Source organism: Hordeum vulgare, chromosome 7H (assembly GCF_904849725.1).
Source record: "Hordeum vulgare subsp. vulgare chromosome 7H, MorexV3_pseudomolecules_assembly, whole genome shotgun sequence".
NCBI classification, from domain to species: domain Eukaryota; kingdom Viridiplantae; phylum Streptophyta; class Magnoliopsida; order Poales; family Poaceae; genus Hordeum; species Hordeum vulgare.
Genome location: NC_058524.1, coordinates 120,508,330 through 120,532,152, shown reverse-complemented (window position 1 = coordinate 120,532,152; position 23,823 = coordinate 120,508,330).

The following is a 23,823-nucleotide window of genomic DNA, read 5'->3' as shown; positions in this document are numbered from 1 at the left end:
AAAAGCACTACAAATGAACTCTAAAAATGTTGAAAGTTGGCATGCTGTCATCATTTCACCCACATAGCATGTGTTATAAAGTTCAGACGGCTACGACAAAAACTGGATGCACTTCGTGTACAAAATGGACAATCTCTCTCGAAGTATCAGGGTTTCGAACGAGAACTCATCTCTTACAAAGGGATTTCATTTTTTTGAACTTATTTGAACTCCATACTTTTTGTGTGTTCAAAATGCACCATTCAAAGGCACATCACAAAATTTAAACAATTTCTGACTTCATTTGGTATTCTTCGTGCATTTACTTTTTTTTTGAGGTAGTTGACCCTGAAATTGAAAAGCACTACAAATGAACTCTGAAAATGTTGAAAGTTGGCATGCTATACTCATTTCACCCACATAGCATGTGTTAAAAAGTTGAGAGGGCTACGACAAAAACTGGATGCACTTCGTGTACAAAACAGACAATCTCTCTCAGAGTATGAGGGTTTCGAACGAGAACTCATCTCTTACAAAGAGATTTCATTTTTTTGAACTTATTTGAACTCCATACTTTTTGTGTGTTCAAAATGCAGCATTCAAAGGCACATCACAAAATTTCAACAATTTCTGACTTCATTTGGTATTCTTCGTGCATTTACTTTTTTTTTGAGCTAGCTGACCCTGAAATTGAAAAGCACTACAAATGAACTCTAAAAATGTTGAAAGTTGGCATGCTATCATCATTTCACCCACATAGCATGTGTTAAAAAGTTGAGAGGGCTACGACAAAAACTGGATGCACTTCGTGTACAAAACGGACAATCTCTCTCGAAGTATCAGGGTTTCGAACGAGAACTCGTCTCTTACAAAGGGATTTCATTTTTTTGAACTTATTTGAACTCCATACTTTTTGTGTGCTCAAAATGCACTATTCAAAGGCACATGACAAAATTTCAACAATTTCAGACTTCATTTGGTATTCTTCGTGCATTTACTTATTTTTTTCAGCTAGTTGACCGTGAAATTGAAAAGCACTACAAATGAACTCTCAAAATGTTGAAAGTTTGCATGATATCATCATTTCACCCACATAGCATGTGTTAAAAAGTTGAGAGGGCTACGACAAAAACTGGATGCACTTCGTGTACAAAACGGACAATCTCTCTCAAAGTATCAGGGTTTCGAACGAGAACTCATCTCTTACAAAGGGATTTCATTTTTCTGAACTTATTTGAACTCCATACTTTTTGTGTGTTCAAAATGCACCATTCAAAGGCATATCACAAAATTTCAACAATTTCTGACTTCATTTGGTATTCTTCGTGCATTTTTTTTTTGAGCTAGTTGACCGTGAAACTGAAAAGCACTTCAAATGAACTCTGAAAATGTTGAAAGTTGGCATGCTATCATCATTTCACCCACATAGCATGTCTTGAAAAGTTGAGAGGGCTACGACAAAAACTGGATGCACTTCGTGTACAAAACGGACAATCTCTCTCGAAGTATCACGGTTTCGAACGAGAACTCATCTCTTACAAAGGGATTTCATTTTTTGAACTTATTTGAACTCCATACTTTTTGTGTGTTCAAAATGCACCATTAAAAGGAACATCACAAAATTTCAACAATTTATGACTTCATTTGGTATTCTTCGTGGATTTAATTTTTTTTTTGAGCTAGTTGACCCTAAAATTGAAAAGCACTACAAATGAACTCTAAAAATGTTGAAAGTTGGCATGCTGTCATCATTTCACCCACATAGCATGTGTTATAAAGTTCAGACGGCTACGACAAAAACTGGATGCACTTCGTGTACAAAATGGACAATCTCTCTCGAAGTATCAGGGTTTCGAACGAGAACTCATCTCTTACAAAGGGATTTCATTTTTTTGAACTTATTTGAACTCCATACTTTTTGTGTGTTCAAAATGCACCATTCAAAGGCACATCACAAAATTTAAACAATTTCTGACTTCATTTGGTATTCTTCGTGCATTTACTTTTTTTTTGAGGTAGTTGACCCTGAAATTGAAAAGCACTACAAATGAACTCTGAAAATGTTGAAAGTTGGCATGCTATACTCATTTCACCCACATAGCATGTGTTAAAAAGTAGAGAGGGCTACGACAAAAACTGGATGCACTTCGTGTACAAAACAGACAATCTCTCTCAGAGTATGAGGGTTTCGAACGAGAACTCATCTCTTACAAAGAGATTTCATTTTTTTGAACTTATTTGAACTCCATACTTTTTGTGTGTTCAAAATGCAGCATTCAAAGGCACATCACAAAATTTCAACAATTTCTGACTTCATTTGGTATTCTTCGTGCATTTACTTTTTTTTTTGAGCTAGCTGACCCTGAAATTGAAAAGCACTACAAATGAACTCTGAAAATGTTGAAAGTTGGCATGCTATCATCATTTCACCCACATAGCATGTGTTAAAAAGTTGAGAGGGCTACGACAAAAACTGGATGCACTTCGTGTACAAAACGGACAATCTCTCTCGAAGTATGAAGGTTTCGAACGAGAACTCATCTCTTACAAAGGGATTTCATTTTTAGAACTTATTTGAACTCCATACTTTTTGTGTGTTCAAAATGCACCACTAAAGGCACATCACAAAATTTCAACAATTTCTGACTTCATTTGGTATTCTTCGTGCATTTACTTATTTTTTTTGAGCTAGTTGACCCTGAAATTGAAAAGGACTACAAATGAACTCTGAAAATGTTGAAAGTTGGCATGCTATCATCATTTCACCCACATAGCAAGTTTTAAAAAGTTGAGAGGGCTACGACAAAAACTGGATGCACTTCGTGTACAAAACGGACAATCTCTCTCGAAGTATCACGGTTTCGAACGAGAACTCATCTCTTACAAAGGGATTTCATTTTTTTGAACTTATTTGTACTCCATACTTTTTGTGTGTTCAAAATGCACCATTCAAAGGCACATCACAAAATTTCAACAATTTCTGACTTCATTTGGTATTCTTCGTGCATTTACTTTTTTTGAGCTAGTTGACCCTGAAATTGAAAAGCACTACAAATGAACTCTAAAAATCTTGAAAGTTGGCATGATATCATCATTTCACCCACATAGCATGTTTTAGAAAGTTGAGAGGGCTACGACAAAAACTGGATGCACTTCGTGTGCAAAACGGACAATCTCTCTCCGAGTATCAGGGTTTCGAACGAGAACTCATCTCTTACAAAGGGATTTCATTTTTTTTAACTTATTTGAACTCCATACTTTTTGTGTGTTAAAAATGCACCATTCAAAGGCACATCACAAAATTTCAACAATTTCTGACTTCATTTGGTATTCTTCGTGCATTTACTTTTTTTTAAGCTAGTTGACCCTAAAATTGAAAAGCACTACAAATGAACTCTAAAAATGTTGAAAGTTGGCATGCTATCATCATTTCACCCACATAGCATGTGTTAAAAAGTTGAGAGGGCTACGACAAAAATTGGATGCACTTCGTGTACAAAACGGACAATCTCTCTCGAAGTATCAGCGTTTCGAACGAGAACTCTTCTCTTACAAAGGGATTTCATTTTCTTGAACTTATTTGAACTCCATACTTTTTGTGTCTTCAAAATTCACCATTCAAAGGCACATCACAAAATTTCAACAATTTCTGACTTCATTTGGTATTCTTCGTGCATTTACTTATTTTCTTTTTGAGCTAGTTGACCCTAAAATTGAAGAGCACTACAAATGAACTCTGAAAATGTTGAAAGTTGGCATGCTATCATCATTTCACCCACATAGAATGTGTTAAAAAGTTGAGAGGTCTACGACAAAAACTGGATGCACTTCGTGTACAAAACGGACAATCTCTCTCGAAGTATCAGGGTTTCGAACGAGAACTCGTCTCTTACAAAGGGATTTCATTTTTTTGAACTTATTTGAACTCCATACTTTTTGTGTGTTCAAAATGCACCATTCAAAGGCACATCACAAAATTTCAACAATTTCTGACTTCATTTGGTATTCTTCGTGCATTTACTTATTTTTTTTTTGAGCTAGTTGACCCTGAAATTGAAAAGCACTACAAATGAACTCTAAAAATGTTGAAAGTTGGCATGCTATCACAATTTCACCCACATAGCATGTGTTAAAAAGTTGAGAGGGCTACGACAAATATTGGATGCACTTCGTGTACAAAACGGACAATCTCTCTCGAAGTATCACGGTTTCGAACGAGAACTCATCTCTTACAAAGGGATTTCATTTTTTGAACTTATTTGAACTCCATACTTTTTGTGTGTTCAAAATGCACCATTAAAAGGAACATCACAAAATTTCAACAATTTATGACTTCATTTGGTATTCTTCGTGGATTTACTTTTTTTTTTGAGCTAGTTGACCCTAAAATTGAAAAGCACTACAAATGAACTCTAAAAATGTTGAAAGTTGGCATGCTGTCATCATTTCACCCACATAGCATGTGTTATAAAGTTTAGACGGCTACGACAAAAACTGGATGCACTTCGTGTACAAAACGGACAATCTTTCTCGAAGTATCAGGGTTTCGAACGAGAACTCATCTATTACAAAGGGATTTCATTTTTTTTGAACTTATTTGAACTCCATACTTTTTGTGTGTTCAAAATGCACCATTCAAAGGCACATCACAAAATTTAAACAATTTCTCACTTCATTTGGTATTCTTCGTGCATTTACTTTTTGTTTGAGCTAGTTGACCCTGAAATTGAAAAGCAATACAAATGAACTCTGAAAATGTTGAAAGTTGGCATGCTATACTCATTTCACCCACATAGCATGTGTTAAAAAGTTGAGAGGGCTACGACAAAAACTGGATGCACTTCGTGTACAAAACAGACAATCTCTCTCAAAGTATCAGGGTTTCGAACGAGAACTCATCTCTTACAAAGAGATTTCATTTTTTTGAACTTATTTGAACTCCATAATTTTTGTGTGTTCAAAATGCACCATTCAAAGGCACATCACAAAATTTCAACAATTTCTGACTTCATTTGGTATTCTTCGTGCATTTACTTTTTTTTTGAGCTAGCTGACCCTGAAATTGAAAAGCACTACAAATGAACTCTGAAAATGTTGAAAGTTGGCATGCTATCATCATTTCACCCACATAGCATGTGTTAAAAAGTTGAGAGGGCTACGACAAAAACTGGATGCACTTCATGTACAAAACGGACAATCTCTCTCGAAGTATGAGGGTTTCGAACGAGAACTCATCTCTTACAAAGGGATTTCATTTTTAGAACTTATTGGAACTCCATACTTTTTGTGTGTTCAAAATGCACCACTAAAGGCACGTCACAAAATTTCAATAATTTCTGACTTCATTTGGTATTCTTCGTGCATTTACTTATTTTTTTTGAGCTAGTTGACCCTGAAATTGAAAAGGACTACAAATGAACTCTGAAAATGTTGAAAGTTGGCATGCTATCATCATTTCACCCACATAGCATGTTTTAAAAAGTTGAGAGGGCTACGACAAAAACTGGATGCACTTCGTGTACAAAACGGACAATCTCTCTCGAAGTATCACGGTTTCAAACGAGAACTCATCTCTTACAAAGGGATTTCATTTTTTTGAACTTATTTGTACTCCATACTTTTTGTGTGTTCAAAATGCACCATTCAAAGGCACATCACAAAATTTCAACAATTTCTGACTTCGTTTGGTATTCTTTGTGCATTTACTTTTTTTGAGCTAGTTGACCCTGAAATTGAAAAGCACTACAAATGAACTCTAAAAATCATGAAAGTTGGCATGATATCATCATTTCACCCACATAGCATGTTTTAGAAAGTTGAGAGGGCTACGACAAAAACTGGATGCACTTCGTGTGCAAAACGGACAATCTCTCTCCGAGTATCAGGGTTTCGAACGAGAACTCATCTCTTACAAAGGGAATTCTTTTTTTTTAACTTATTTGAACTCCATAATTTTTGTGTGTTCAAAATGCACCATTCAAAGGCACATCACAAAATTTCAACAATTTCTGACTTCATTTGGTATTCTTCGTGCATTTACTTTTTTTTTAACCTAGTTGACCCTAAAATTGAAAAGCACTACAAATGAACTCTAAAAATGTTGAAAGTTGGCATGCTATCATCATTTCACCCACATATCATGTGTTAAAAAGTTGAGAGGGCTACGACAAAAATTGGATGCACTTCGTGTACAAAACGGACAATCTCTCTCGAAGTATCAGCGTTTCGAACGAGAACTCTTCTCTTACAAAGGGATTTCATTTTCTTGAACTTATTTTAACTCCATACTTTTTGTGTCTTCAAAATGCACCATTCAAAGGCACATCACAAAATTTCAACAATTTCTGACTTCATTTGGTATTCTTCGTGCATTTACTTTTTTTTTTGAGCTAGTTGACCCTGAAATTGAAAAGCACTACAAATGAACTCTGAAAATGTTGAAAGTTGGCATGCTATCATCATTTCACCCACATAGCACATGTTAAAAAGTTGAGAGGGCTACGAGAAAAACTGGATGCACTTCGTGTACAAAACGGACAATCTCTCTCGAAGTATCAGGGTTTCGAACGAGAACTCATCTCTTACAAAGGGATTTCATTTTTTTGAACTTATTTGAACTCCATACTTTTTGTGTGTTCAAAATGCACCATTCAAAGGCACATCACAAAATTTCAACAATTTCAGAGTTCATTTGGTATTTTTCGTGCATTTACTTATTTTTTTCAGCTAGTTGACCGTGAAATTGAAAATCACTACAAATGAACTCTGAAAATGTTGAAAGTTGGCATGATATCATTATTTCACCCACATAGCATGTGTTAAAAAGTTGAGAGGGCTACGACAAAAACTGGATGCACTTCGTGTACAAAACGGACAATCTCTCTCAAAGTATCAGGGTTTCGAACGAGAACTCATCTCATACAAAGAGATTTCATTTTTTTGAACTTATTTGAACTCCATACTTTTTGTGTGTTCAAAATGCACCATTCAAAGGCACATCACAAAATTTCAACAATTTCTGACTTCATTTGCTATTCTTCGTGCATTTACTTATTTTTTTTGAGCTAGTTGACCCTGAAATTGAAAAGGACTACAAATGAACTCTGAAAATGTTGAAAGTTGGCATGCTATCATCATTTCACCCACATAGCATGTTTTAAAAAGTTGAGAGGGCTACAACAAAAACTGGATGCACTTCGTGTACAAAACGGACAATCTCTCTCGAAGTATCACGGTTTCGAACGAGAACTCATCTCTTACAAAGGGATTTCATTTTTTTGAACTTATTTGTACTCCATACTTTTTGTGTGTTCAAAATGCACCATTCAAAGGCACATCACAAAATTTCAACAATTTCTGACTTCATTTGGTATTCTTCGTGCATTTACTTTTTTTGAGCTAGTTGACCCTGAAATTCAAAAGCACTACAAATGAACTCTAAAAATATTGAAAGTTGGCATGATATCATCATTTCACCCACATAGCATGTTTTAGAAAGTTGAGATGGCTACGACAAAAACTGGATGCACTTCGTGTGCAAAACGGACAATCTCTCTCCGAGTATCAAGGTTTCGAACGAGAACTCATCTCTTACAAAGGGAGTTCATTTTTTTAACTTATTTGAACTCCATACTTTTTGTGTGTTCAAAATGCACCATTCAAAGGCACATCACAAAATTTCAACAATTTCTGACTTCATTTGGTATTCTTCGTGCATTTACTTTGTTTTGAGCTAGTTGACCCTGAAATTGAAAAGCACTACAAATGAACTCTAAAAATGTTGAAAGTTGGCATGCTATCACAATTTCACCCACATAGCATGTGTTAAAAACTTGAGAGGGCTACGACAAAAATTGGATGCACTTCGTGTACAAAAGGGACAATCTCTCTCGAAGTATCACGGTTTCGAACGAGAACTCATCTCTTACAAAGGGATTTCATTTTTTGAACTTATTTGAACTCCATACTTTTTGTGTGTTCAAAATGCACCATTAAAAGGAACATCACAAAATTTCAACAATTTATGACTTCATTTGGTATTCTTCGTGCATTTACTTATTTTTTGAGCTAGTTGACCCTAAAATTGTAAAGCACTACAAATGAACTCTAAAAATGTTGAAAGTTGACATGCTATCATCATTTCACCCACATAGCATGTGTTATAAAGTTCAGACGGCTATGACAAAAACTGGATGCACTTCGTGTACAAAACGGACAATCTCTCTCGAAGTATCACGGTTCCGAACGAGAACTCATCTCTTACAAAGGGATTTCATTTTTTTGAACTTATTTGTACTCCATACTTTTTGTGTGTTCAAAATGCACCATTCAAAGGCACATCACAAAATTTCAACAATTTCTGACTTCATTTGGTATTCTTCGTGCATTTACTTTTTTTGAGCTAGTTGACCCTGAAATTGAAAAGCACTACAAACGAACTCTAAAAATATTGAAAGTTGGCATGATATCATCATTTCACCCACATAGCATGTTTTAGAAAGTTGAGAGGGCTACGACAAAAACTGGATGCACTTCGTGTGCAAAACGGACAATCTCTCTCCGAGTATCAAGGTTTCGAACGAGAACTCATCTCTTACAAAGGGATTTCATTTTTTTAACTTATTTGAACTCCATACTTTTTGTGTGTTCAAAATGCACCATTCAAAGGCACATCACAAAATTTCAACAATTTCTGACTTCATTTGGTATTCTTCGTGCATTTACTTATTTTTTTTCAGCTAGTTGACCGTGAACTTGAAAAGCACTACAAATGAACTCTGAAAATGTTGAAAGTTGGCATGATATCATCATTTCACCCACATAGCATGTGTTAAAAAGTTGAGAGGGCTACGACAAAAACTGGATGCACTTCGTGTACAAAACGGACAATCTCTCTCAAAGTATTAGGGTTTCGAACGAGAACTCATCTCTTACAAAGGGATTTCATTTTTTTTGAACTTATTTGTACTCCATACTTTTTGTGTGTTCAAAATGCACCATTCAAAGGCACATCACAAAATTTCAACAATTTCTGACTTCATTTGGTATTCTTCGTGCATTTACTTTTTTTTTTGAGCTAGTTGACCGTCAAATTGAAAAGCACTTCAAATGAACTCTGAAAATGTTGAAAGTTGACATGCTATCATCATTTCACCCACATAGCATGTCTTGAAAAGTTGAGAGGGCTACGACAAAAACTGGATGCACTTCGTGTACAAAACGGACAATCTCTCTCGAAGTATCACGGTTTCGAACGAGAACTCATCTCTTACAAAGGGATTTCATTTTTTGAACTTATTTGAACTCCATACTTTTTGTGCGTTCAAAATGCACCATTAAAATGAACATCACAAAATTTCAACAATTTATGACTTCATTTGGTATTCTTCGTGCATTTACTTTTTTTTTTGAGCTAGTTGACCCTAAAATTGAAAAGCACTACAAATGAACTCTAAAAATGTTGAAAGGTTGCATGCTGTCATCATTTCACCCACATAGCATGTGTTATAAAGTTCAGACGGCTACGACAAAAACTGGATGCACTTCGTGTACAAAACGGACAAGCTCACTCGAAGTATCAGGGTTTCGAACGAGAACTCATCTCTTACAAAGGGATTTCATTTTTTTGAACTTATTTGAACTCCATACTTTTTGTGTGTTCAAAATGCACCATTCAAAGGCACATCACAAAATTTAAACAATTTCTGACTTCATTTGGTATTCTTCGTGCATTTACTTTTTTTTGAGCTAGCTGACCCTGAAATTGAAAAGCACTACAAATGAACTCTGAAAATGTTGAAAGTTGGCATGCTATACTCATTTCACCCACATAGCATGTGTTAAAAAGTTAAGAGGGCTACGACAAAAACTGGATGCACTTCGTGTACAAAACAGACAATCTCTCTCGAAGTATGAGGGTTTCGAACGAGAACTCGTCTCTTACAAAGGGATTTCATTTTTAGAACTTATTTGAACTCCATACTTTTTGTGTGTTCAAAATGCACCATTAAAAGGCACATCACAAAATTTCAACAATTTCTGACTTCATTTGGTATTCTTCGTGCATTTACTTATTTTTTTTGAGCTAGTTGACCCTGAAATTGAAAAGGACTACAAATGAACTCTGAAAATGTTGAAAGTTGGCATGCTATCATCATTTCACCCACATAGCATGTTTTTAAAAGTTGAGAGGGCTACGACAAAAACTGGATGCACTTCGTGTACAAAACGGACAATCTCTCTCGAAGTATCACGGTTTCAAACGAGAACTCATCTCTTACAAAGGGATTTCATTTTTTTGAACTTATTTGTACTCCATAATTTTTGTGTGTTCAAAATGCACCATTCAAAGGCACATCACAAAATTTCAACAATTTCTGACTTCATTTGGTATTCTTCGTGCATTTACTTTTTTTGAGCTAGTTGACCCTGAAATTGAAAAGCACTACAAATGAACTCTAAAAATCTTGAAAGTTGGCATGATATCATCATTTCACCCACATAGCATGTTTTAGAAAGTTCAGAGGGCTACGACAAAAACTGGATGCACTTCGTGTGCAAAACGGACAATCTCTCTCCGAGTATCAGGGTTTCGAACGAGAACTCATCTCTTACAAAGGGATTTCATTTTTTTTAACTTATTTGAACTCCATACTTTTTGTGTGTTCAAAATGCACCATTCAAAGGCACATCACAAAATTTCAACAATTTCTGACTTCATTTGGTATTCTTCGTGCATTTACTTTTTTTTTGAGCTAGCTGACCCTGAAATTGAAAAGCACTACAAATGAACTCTGAAAATGTTGAAAGTTGGCATGCTATACTCATTTCACCCACATAGCATGTGTTAAAAAGTTGAGAGGGCTACGATAAAAACTGGATGCACTTCGTGTACAAAACAGACAATCTCTCTCGAAGTATGAGGGTTTCGAACGAGAACTCGTCTCTTACAAAGGGATTTCATTTTTAGAACTTATTTGAACTCCATACTTTTTGTGTGTTCAAAATGCACCATTAAAAGGCACATCACAAAATTTCAACAATTTCTGACTTCATTTGGTATTCTTCGTGCATTTACTTATTATTTTTTTTGAGCTAGTTGACCCTGAAATTGAAAAGCACTACAAATGAACTCTGAAAATGTTGAAAGTTGGCATGCTATCATCATTTCACCCACATAGCATGTGTTAAAAAGTTGAGAGGGCTACGACAAAAACTGGATGCACTTCGTGTACAAAACGGACAATCTCTCTCGAAGTATCAGGGTTTCAAACGAGAACTCGTCTCTTACAAAGGGATTTCATTTTTTTGAACTTATTTGAACTCCATACTTTTTGTGTGTTCAAAATGCACCATTCAAAGGCACATCACAAAATTTCAACAATTTCAGACTTCATTTGGTATTCTTCGTGCATTTACTTATTTTTTTCAGTTGTTGACCGTGAAATTGAAAAGCACTACAAATGAACTCTGAAAATGTTGAAAGTTGGCATAATATCATCATTTCACCCAAATAGCATGTGTTAAAAAGTTGAGAGGGCTACGACAAAACCTGGATGCACTTCGTGTACAAAACGGACAATCTCTCTCAAAGTATCAGGGTTTCGAACGAGAACTCATCTCTTACAAAGGGATTTCATTTTTTGAACTTATTTGAACTCCATTCTTTTTGTGTGTTCAAAATGCACCATTAAAAGGAACATCACAAAATTTCAACAATTTATGACTTCATTTGGTATTCTTCGTGGATTTACTTTTTTTTTTGAGCTAGTTGACCCTAAAATTGAAAAGCACTACAAATGAACTCTAAAAATGTTGAAAGTTGGCATGCTCTCATCATTTCACCCACATAGCATGTGTTATAAAGTTCAGACGGCTACGACAAAAACTGGATGCACTTCGTGTACAAAACGGACAATCTCTCTCGAAGTATCACTGTTTCGAACGAGAACTCATCTCTTACAAAGGGATTTCATTTTTTTTGAACTTATTTGAACTCCATACTTTTTTTGTGTTCAAAATGCACCATTCAAAGGCACATCACAAAATTTAAACAATTTCTGACTTCATTTGGTATTCTTCGTGCATTTACTTTTTTTTTGAGCTAGTTGACCCTGAAATTGAAAAGCACTACAAATGAACTCTGAAAATGTTGAAAGTTGGCATGCTATACTCATTTCACCCACATAGCATGTGTTAAAAAGTTGAGAGGGCTACGACAAAAACTGGATGCACTTCGTGTACAAAACGGACAATCTCTCTCAAAGTATCAAGGTTTCGAACGAGAACTCATCTCTTACAAAGAGATTTCATTTTTTTGAACTTATTTGAACTCCATACTTTTTGTGTGTTCAAAATGCACCATTCAAAGGCACATCACAAAATTTAAACAATTTCTGACTTCATTTGGTATTCTTCGTGCATTTACTTTTTTTTTGAGCCAGCTGACCCTGAAATTGAAAAGCACTACAAATGAACTCTGAAAATGTTGAAAGTTGGCATGCTATCATCATTTCACGCACATAGCATGTGTTAAAAAGTTGAGAGGGCTACGACAAAAACTGGATGCACTTCGTGTACAAAACGGACAATCTCTCTCGAAGTATGAGGGTTTCCAACGAGAACTCATCTCTTACAAAGGGATTTCATTTTTAGAACTTATTTGAACTCCATACTTTTTGTGTGTTCAAAATGCACCATTAAAAGGCACATCACAAAATTTCAACAATTTCTGACTTCATTTGGTATTCTTCGTGCATTTACTTATTTTTTTTGAGCTAGTTGACCCTGAAATTGAAAAGGACTACAAATGAACTCTGAAAATGTTGAAAGTTGGCATGCTATCATCATTTCACCCACATAGCATGTTTTAAAAAGTTGAGAGGGCTACGACAAAAACTGGATGCACTTCGTGTACAAAACGGACAATCTCTCTCGAAGTATCACGGTTTCGAACGAGAACTCATCTCTTACAAAGGGATTTCATTTTTTTTGAACTTATTTGTACTCCATACTTTTTGTGTGTTCAAAATGCACCATTCAAAGGCACATCACAAAATTTCATCAATTTCAGACTTCATTTGGTATTCTTCGTGCATTTACTTTTTTTTTCAGCTAGTTGACCGTGAAATTGAAAAGCACTACAAATGAACTCTGAAAATGTTGAAAGTTGGCATGATATCATCATTTCACCCACATAGCATGTGTTAAAAAGTTGAGATGGCTACGACAAAAACTGGATGCACTTCGTGTGCAAAACGGACAATCTCTCTCCGAGTATCAAGGTTTCGAACGAGAACTCATCTCTTACAAAGGGATTTCATTTTTTTAACTTATTTGAACTCCATACTTTTTGTGTGTTCAAAATGCACCATTCAAAGGCACATCACAAAATTTCAACAATTTCTGACTTCATTTGGTATTCTTCGTGCATTTACTTTGTTTTGAGCTAGTTGACCCTGAAATTGAAAAGCACTACAAATGAACCCTAAAAATGTTGAAAGTTGGCATGCTATCACAATTTCACCCACATAGCATGTGTTAAAAAGTTGAGAGGGCTACGACAAAAATTGGATGCACTTCGTGTACAAAAGGGACAATCTCTCTCGAAGTATCACGGTTTCGAACGAGAACTCATCTCTTACAAAGGGATTTCATTTTTTGAACTTATTTGAACTCCATACTTTTTGTTTGTTCAAAATGCACCATTAAAAGGAACATCACAAAATTTCAACAATTTATGACTTCATTTGGTATTCTTCGTGGATTTACTTTTTTTTTTAGCTAGTTGACCCTGAAATTGAAAAGCACTACAAATGAACTCTGAAAATGTTGAAAGTTGGCATGATATCATCATTTCACCCACATAGCATGTGTTAAAAAGTTGAGAGGGCTACGACAAAAACTGGATGCACTTCGTGTACAAAACGGACAATCTCTCTCAAAGTATCAGGGTTTCGAACGAGAACTCATCTCTTACAAAGGGATTTCATTTTTTTGAACTTATTTGAACTCCATACTTTTTGTGTGTTCAAAATGCACCATTCAAAGGCACATCACAAAATTTCAACAATTTCTGACTTCATTTGGTATTCTTCGTGCATTTACTTATTTTTTTTGAGCTAGCTGACCCTGAAATTGAAAAGCACTTCAAATGAACTCTTAAAATGTTGAAAGTTGGCATGCTATCATCATTTCACCCACATAGCATGTCTTGAAAAGTTGAGAGGGCTACGACAAAAACTGGATCCACTTCGTGTACAAAACGGACAATCTCTCTCGAAGTATCACGGTTTCGAACGAGAACTCATCTCTTACAAAGGGATTTCATTTTTTGAACTTATTTGAACTCCATACTTTTTGTTTGTTCAAAATGCACCATTAAAAGGAACATCACAAAATTTCAACAATTTATGACTTCATTTGGTATTCTTCGTGGATTTACTTTTTTTTTTAGCTAGTTGACCCTAAAATTGAAAAGCACTACAAATGAACTCTAAAAATGTTGAAAGTTGGCATGCTGTCATCATTTCACCCACATAGCATGTGTTATAAAGTTCAGACGGCTACGACAAAAACTGGATGCACTTCGTGTACAAAACGGACAATCTCTCTCGAAGTATCAGGGTTTCGAACGAGAACTCATCTCTTACAAAGGGATTTCATTTTTTTTGAACTTATTTGAACTCCATACTTTTTGTGTGTTCAAAATGCACCATTCAAAGGCACATCACAAAATTTCATCAATTTCAGACTTCATTTAGTATTCTTCGTGCATTTACTTATTTTTTTCAGCTAGTTGACCGTGAAATTGAAAAGCACTACAAATGAACTCTGAAAATGTTGAAAGTTGGCATGATATCATCATTTCACCCACATAGCATGTGTTAAAAAGTTGAGAGGGCTACGACAAAAACTGGATGCACTTCGTGTACAAAACGGACAATCTCTCTCAAAGTATCAGGGTTTCGAACGAGAACTCATCTCTTACAAAGGGATTTCATTTTTCTGAACTTATTTGAACTCCATACTTTTTGTGTGTTCAAAATGCACCATTCAAAGGCACATCACAAAATTTCAACAATTTCTGACTTCATTTGGTATTCTTCGTGCATTTACTTTTTTTGTGAGCTAGCTGATCCTGAAATTGAAAAGCACTACAAATGAACTCTCAAAATGTTGAAAGTTGGCATGCTATCATCATTTCACCCACATAGCATGTGTTAAAAAGTTGAGAGGGCTACGACAAAAACTGGATCCACTTCGTGTACAAAACGGACAATCTCTCTCGAAGTATGAGGGTTTCGAACGAGAACTCATCTCTTACAAAGGGATTTCATTTTTAGAACTTATTTGAACTCCATACTTTTTGTGTGTTCAAAATGCACCATTAAAAGGCACATCACAAAATTTCAACAATTTCTGACTTCATTTGGTATTCTTCGTGCATTTACTTTTTTTTTGAGCTAGTTGACCCTGAAATTGAAAAGGACTACAAATGAACTCTGAAAATGTTGAAAGTTGGCATGCTATCATCATTTCACCCACATAGCATGTTTTAAAAAGTTGAGAGGGCTACGACAAAAACTGGATGCACTTCGTGTACAAAACGGACAATCTCTCTCGAAGTATCACGGTTTCGAACGAGAACTCATCTCTTACAAAGGGATTTCATTTTTTTGAACTTATTTGTACTCCATACTTTTTGTGTGTTCAAAATGCACCATTCAAAGGCACATCACAAAATTACAACAATTTCTGACTTCATTTGGTATTGTTCGTGCATTTACTTTTTTTGAGCTAGTTCACCCTGAAATTGAAAAGCACTACAAATGAACTCTGAAAATGTTGAAAGTTGGCATGCTATACTCATTTCACCCACATTGCATGTGTTAAAAAGTTGAGAGGGCTACGACAAAAACTGGATGCACTTCGTGTACAAAACGGACAATCTCTCTCAAAGTATCAGGGTTTCGAACGAGAACTCATCTCTTACAAAGAGATTTCATTTTTTTGAACTTATTTGAACTCCATACTTTTTGTGTGTTCAAAATGCACCATTCAAAGGCACATCACAAAATTTCAACAATTTCTGACTTCATTTGGTATTCTTCGTGCATTTACTTTTTTTTGAGCTAGCTGACCCTGAAATTGAAAAGCACTACAAATGAACTCTGAAAATGTTGAAAGTTGGCATGCTATCATCATTTCACCCACATAGCATGTGTTAAAAAGTTGAGAGGGCTACGACAAAAACTGGATGCACTTCGTGTACAAAACGGACAATCTCTCTCGAAGTATGAGGGTTTCGAACGAGAACTCATCTCTTACAAAGGGATTTCATTTTTAGAACTTATTTGAACTCCATACTTTTTGTGCGTTCAAAATGCACCATTAAAAGGCACATCACAAAATTTCAACAATTTCTGACTTCATTTGGTATTCTTCGTGCATTTACTTATTTTTTTTGAGCTAGTTGACCCTGAAATTGAAAAGGACTACAAATGAACTCTGAAAATGTTGAAAGATGGCATGCTATCATCATTTCACCCACATAGCATGTTTTAAAAAGTTGAGAGGGCTACGACAAAAACTGGATGCACTTCGTGTACAAAACGGACAATCACTCTCGAAGTATCACGGTTTCGAACGAGAACTCATCTCTTACAAAGGGATTTCATTTTTTTGAACTTATTTGTACTCCATACTTTTTGTGTGTTCAAAATGTACGATTCAAAGGCACATCACAAAATTTCAACAATTTCTGACTTCATTTGGTATTCTTCGTGCATTTACTTTTTTTGAGCTAGTTGACCCTGAAATTGAAAAGCACTACAAATGAACTCTAAAAATCTTGAAAGTTGGCATGATATCATCATTTCACCCACATAGCATGTTTTAGAAAGTTGAGAGGGCTACGACAAAAACTGGATGCACTTCGTGTGCAAAACGGACAATCTCTCTCCGAGTATCAGGGTTTCGAACGAGAACTCATCTCTTACAAAGGGATTTCATTTTTTTAACTTATTTGAACTCCATACTTTTTGTGTGTTCAATATGCACCATTCAAAGGCACATCACAGAATTTCAACAATTTCTGACTTCATTTGGTATTCTTCGTGCATTTACTTTTTTTTGAGCTAGTTGACCCTGAAATTGAAAAGCACTACAAATGAACTCTGAAAATGTTGAAAGTTGGCATGCTATCATCATTTCACCCACATAGCATGTGTTAAAAAGTTGAGAGGGCTACGACAAAAATTGGATGCACTTCGTGTACAAAACGGACAATCTCTCTCGAAGTATCATGGTTTCGAACGAGAACTCTTCTCTTACAAAGGGATTTCATTTTTTTGAACTTATTTAAATTCCATACTTTTTGTGTGTTCAAAATGCACCATTCAAAGGCACATCACAAAATTTCAACAATTTCTGACTTCATTTGGTATTCTTCGTGCATTTACTTTTTTTTTTGAGCTAGTTGACCCTGAAATTGAAAAGCACTACAAATGAACTCTGAAAATGTTGAAAGTTGGCATGCTATCATCATTTCACCCACATAGCATGTGTTAAAAAGTTGAGAGGGCTACGACAAAAACTGGATGCACTTCGTGTACAAAACGGACAATCTCTCTCGAAGTATCAGGGTTTCGAACGAGAACTCATCTCTTACAAAGGGATTTAATTTTTTTGAACTTATTTGAACTCCATACTTTTTGTGTCTTCAAAATGCACCATTCAAAGGCACATCACAAAATTTCAACAAATTCTGACTTCATTTGGTATTCTTCGTGCATTTACTTATTTTTTTTTCCAGCTAGTTGACCCTGAAATTGAAAAGCACTACAAATGAACTCTGAAAATCTTGAAAGTTGGCATGCTATCATCATTTCACCCACATAGCATGTGTTAAAAAGTTGAGAGGGCTACGACCAAAACTGGATGCACTTCGTGTACAAAACGGACAATCTCTCTCGAAGTATGAGGGTTTCGAACGAGAACTCATCTCTTACAAAGGGATTTCATTTTTTTGAACTTATTTGAACTTCATACTTTTTGTGTGTTCAAAATGCACCATTCAAAGGCACATCACAAAATTTCAACAATTTCTGACTTCATTTGGTATTATTCGTGCATTTACTTTTTTTTTGAGCTAGTTGACCCTGAAATTGAAAAGAAAATTGAGGTTGTAGATACATAGAGTAACGGGCCAGGTGCTGTGACTGCAACTCTGCTCCCCAAAAGGATTCATGCCATCTATACTCAGACCTAACCATAAGTTCCTTGCGTCAGCTGCAAATCTCGGGAACTCTCTCTCGATTTTTCTCCACTACCGACCATCAGCGGTGTGCCTCAACTTATCGTCTTTCATACGATCTTCCATGTGCCATCGCAACAGCTTCGCATGATCTTTATTTCTGAACAGACGTTTCAACCGTGGTATTATAGGAGCTTACCACATCACCTTGGCAGGAACCCTCTTCCTGGGTGGCTCCCCCTCAATATCACCAGGGTCATCCTTTCTGGTCTTATACCGCAATGTAGTGCATACCGGGCATTTATCCATATTCTCGTACTTCTCACCACGGTAGAGGATGCAGTCATTAGGGCATGCATGTATCTTCTGCACGTCTAATCCTAGAGGGCAGACAAGCTTCTTTGCTTCGTACGTGCTGGCGGGCAATTCGTTCTTTCTTGGAAGCATCTTCTTCATCAGTACCAGCAACTTTTCGAATGACGAGTCAGTCACACCGGTCTGTGCCTTCCACTTCAGCAATTCCAGTGTGCTACCCAGCTTCTTCTGGCCATCTTCACAAGTTGGGTACAACAATTTGTTGTGGTCCTGTAACATCTGCTCGAACTGCAACCTCTCCTTTTCTGTGTCGCAACCTCGCTGTGCATCAGAAATGACCCGGCCAAGATGCTCATCTGGTTCCCGTTCTTCATCCTGATCTTCTTCTTCATTGTCTTCCATTGCGGTATCATCATACTCAGGGAACATAGATCGGTAGTTGTCATCATCGTTCTCTTCTTCTTCATCGTCGTCTTCCATCATAAACCCTCTTTCTCCGTGCTTGGTCCAAACATTATAGCTCGGCATAAAACCGGACCGAAGCAGGTGGCTCTGAATGACTCTTGAGGAAGTGTAATCCTTCTCATTCCGACATTCAACACATGGACAAAACATATAGCCACCACCATGCTTGTTCGCATCGGCTGCATCTCGAAAAGAATGCACGCCTTCTCTGTAAGCGGCTGTGCGTCGATCACCGTACATCCATGGATGGCTCATCTGCGTTATACGACAGTATATCAAATACAATCACGATCCTAAAAATTAGTACCGCACGGTCTAAACGAGGAAATATAGTTGCTAACCTTTTAGAATAAGTAGAAATAAATAGGAAGAGGTTTAAGCGTGGCTCGGGCATCTCATATCGTAGTTGTGTTCGGCGAACTGAAGCGACATCGCTCTAACACACATTTCAACAAACACCTCTAGTGCATCAAAATAAAATGGAGAGCTAGCACACACCCACACTCTTCCATCTAAGAAAAATGCAAGGAAGAGGGGACAGGGGGTTGTGCTATATATAAGCAGAGGACTTTAGTCCCGGTTTGAGACACAAACCGGGACTAAAGGTGGCGCAGATGCGGGCTGCACACCGCGTAGCCCTTTAGTCCCGGTTTGAGACACAAACCGGGACTAAAGGCTCCTTACGGGCCGGGACCAAAGCCTCGTGGGCGGCATTGCGATTTGGGGCGACGTGGCCGGGACTAAAGGGTCCAGGCCAAAGGCCCGTTTTCCACTAGTGTTACAACCAGTCTTACAATCAAAACTATGATTTCTCTGCTAAACACAACAACTAATAGAGATGTCGTTTTAGCTGCAAGATGCAGGCCCACACACTTCATTGCATGCAAACCAGCTTTAAATTCATGCATAATCAACGTTGCATGCATCTCATAAACATATATTGCCTCCGGACGGTATTATTTATTGCAAAAATGAATATAAATGTATGTGTCTAAAACAAAAATATATCAAGATATATTCATTCTTCGGACAAGTATTTTCGGACGAAGGGGGTAGTATATTGTTAGATTCGTATCTAATTATAGTTTTCAATGATAATATTTTTGCTACGTACAGCTCATATTTGTTATTTAAAATCATGGTTGAAATATGACCAGAAATACAATGTGGGTAAATAAATTAAGACAACGGTAACTCTTCATAAAATGAAAGCTTGACAGATTTGCTTTGGCACTCTAAGCATCGGCCGGTTAAAGCGTGTGTCAGATCGGTTGCCTCCAAAACAGTTGGATTCCGCGTGTAACTGCCTGCGTCAAGCGTTCAACTAGACATTACACGTTCGCAACATAGCCCCATGTCGCGCTAGCTTTATCGGTTTGGATGAGTTTGCAACATGAGCCATGTTGCCACCCATGGTTTGTAACGTAACTCGCCCTGCGTTCACTTTGCAAACACCTATTGAATTTGAATGGGTTTGCAATATGACTAACATTTTTTTAGAAAGGAGGCAGCTGTCCGGCCTTAAACTGAGGCCGTTACAAGGTTCAAAAAAGAAAGAACAGAGAGGTAGCAAATATAGGCCATCACGCCATACACGTGACGAAGCACGATAAGACTAGCAAGAACGGTGAACATGAAGACCGAGGCATGGGTCGTCCACCTCTAACTAGCTCTACACGGCACGCCGAAGTTGAGTGCACTTTGCTCGCACCCCTTGACGCGAGTCCCTCCACGAGCCTTCTGTCTTGGCGCCTTGCCAGCAGCTTTCACAGCTGCAACAGAGAAACAGTTTTGTACAGCACGTCAGCTGGGTGTCGAATGAAAATACCCTCTATCAAAGCTTTATTCCTAGTGATCCAAAGAGCCGACGCAATAGCCCCAAGTCGTATTCACGCTAGCCGTTTCTGTCTCCCTCTCAGGTCTCTCGCGAGACGATAGAAGTCTGAAAAACCAGGCGGGTTCCAATCATTCTCGGTCACTTCTCTAATCGCGCTCCATACAAATCGCGCCATCACGCACCGAAATAGTATATGATCTCTATCCTCACTCTCCCCACACCAGGGACAGCTCCCATCTCCAGGACCACATCGTTTCTGAATTTGGTCCTCACTAGTAATCCTATTTCGGGCCACTTGCCAAAGAAAGATCCGAATTTTGGCCGATAGAGGGACTTTCCAAATACCAAAAAGGTCACTTTGCGGGGACCCACGAAAGATTTCTTTATATACATACCCAGTAGTGAATTGGCCGGACGAATCAAGCCGCCAAATCACCTCATCCTGCCCATCAGAAAAGTGCACGTGTTGGAGGTGCGAACGAAGCTCATCCCACTCAATCATATCAGGAGGACCAACGGAGTGCCAAAACCTTGGGTCCCAACGGTCTTGGTGCCACACGTCCGCCACCCTCGCATTTTGGTTCCCAGTAATGGCACACTGCTGAGGGAATGCCTCCTGAAGGGGACGATCCAGGAGCTAGCGATCCCACCAAAAAGAGATAGATCGCCCATTTCGCAATGTGAACCTAGTTCTCAGCCGTAAGAAAGGTTGTACTTTTCGAATGTCCCTCGCAAACTGAGATAAAGAGATATTGCGTTTGAGCTTCACTCCATCCGCATCGAGGTATTTAGCCCTAAAAATGTCAAGCCAAAGCCCACCCTGACCAGTGAGAGTTTTCCATGCCCATTTGGCCATAAGGCACCAATTCATAATCTTGGTGTTAATCACCCCCAAGCCTCCCAGCTCCTTTGGTTGGCAAATGTGTTCCCACCTCACCATGTGGTAATATGACTAACATTGTGTTCGGGGGTATTATCTTGAGCTCGTTGTGGAGGTAGGAGAGGAGGAACGAGGGCATAAAAAAGGAGCGGAGGGACGTCGTGAACTGAAAAATGATGTACGCCAACTCAGAGGTGGTCGGCCTGCGGCTAGGTGGTTGGATCTCGAGATTCGTCATCTAGTCTAGGCAATGAGTCGGAGAGACACAATTGCCGGTAAAAATCGGCCCATTGGCGGGTGATGACGGCGCTTTGCGTCGTTACCTTGATGAAGACATCGTCGTGTAACTGTTGTTGACCCACTCATCTTGTTTCGGGGGAAGCCCTAGGATTTGGTCTTTCAAATCGGATGATGGCGGTACTAAGGTGTCATTTCTTTCGCGGGAGCATAGTTTGTGGAGCAGCGCTGGAAGACAAAGGAGCTTCGGTGGAGCGGCTTCGTCATGCACGGAGCTTCGCTGGAGTTGTCAAGTCATGCCTGACCGACAGGTGTTACGTTGAGTAATGGATGGTTGGCAGGTGCTACGCACGAGAGGTCTTTCAGAGTCTTCGCGTCTGTACGGATGAGCGCAGGGCGGTGGCGTCGTTGGACGTACTAATGGCATCGACGGATGTACGGACTGGCAAGGATGAGGCGGATATCTCTCCTGAACATGGGTCTATGGTCCGATGCTGATGGCGACTCCTAAAACGTGTGCATGTGGTGTGCGCTTTAGGTAGGTTGCACCGGTTGTTCGTCCCGATACGCTATGTGGAGGGATTGGCGACGAAACCGATTTTAGATATGGGGAGTGAGAGCACTTCACATTTTGAGTTTGTAGGTCTGAATGGTGGCTTCAGATAGATTGATATATGTTTTTGTTAGACCTTTATGAAACAATTAATAAAGATGACTTCATGAATCGAATGATGCAGAGACCGGAGGTTTAATCTCTTTTTAGAAAAAAAAATATGGACCATGCTACGCGCAGGCTCACGGATCGCTTTAAAAGATCCACCGGCTAGACGGTCATTACATCTATATCCGTATAGTATCCAACACGGTCCTTATTCTTGTAAAAAGGCTTGTGCCACAGAATACCTTACAACAAAGTATATGTTGTTGAAATTTTTACAACATGTGTGCTGCTAAAGAAAAATAATGCAACATAAATGATGTTGTAAAAAATATTTATATTTTTTGTCTTTATTATTTTTGTAACATGAATGTTGTTAAAGAAATCAATTTTTGGACATTCATGTTGTTAAAGAAAGCAATTTGCAACACGCATAATGTCGCATAAAAAGACATGTAAAGATGGCACGCGTAAGACAAAGCAGATGACGGATGGCTCACGTGTGATCTACCAGGTGAAGGCAAACGTTTTTCATCTTATATCTCTCCCTAATAATAAAGCAAATACGGTTTCTGGTTGTACGTCATTTGAATTACCCCCATAGTTGGCTAAAATTACCCACCAATGCCACTCGTAAGTGGAAAAAAGGTCCGTTTTTCAGATTTAAGAAGTCCGCACCGTTTTTGTTGTTACATCGTCCGATACATTAACAATACAAGAACCGACGAGTAGCGCGATGGCTAAAGCTTCAAACCTCCACACGCGAGACCAGGGTTCAATCCCAGGTCGGGGTGCCCCTGTTGTGTATTTTTTTTCTTTTTTTTCCTTCTCTAAATTAATTCCAGATTTCAAAAGAACAAAGTATCAAAAATTTATGAGTATAAAAAATGTAGAAAAAAGCAAAAACTGTTTGTGTATTCGAAAAATATATTGAAAAAGTCATAAAATATTAATGAGTTTGAAAATATTCATTTCTTTTTCTTCTCTAAATTAATTCCAGATTTCAAAAGAACAAAGTATCAAAAAATTATGAGTATAAAAAATGTAGGAAAAAGCAAAAACTGTTTGTTTATTCGAAAAATATATTCAAAAAGTCATAAAATATTCATGAGTTCGAAAATTGCTCACATATTATAAAACAAATCACGATTTCAAATGAATTGTAATTAAATACTAAATAATCATGATTTTTGTAT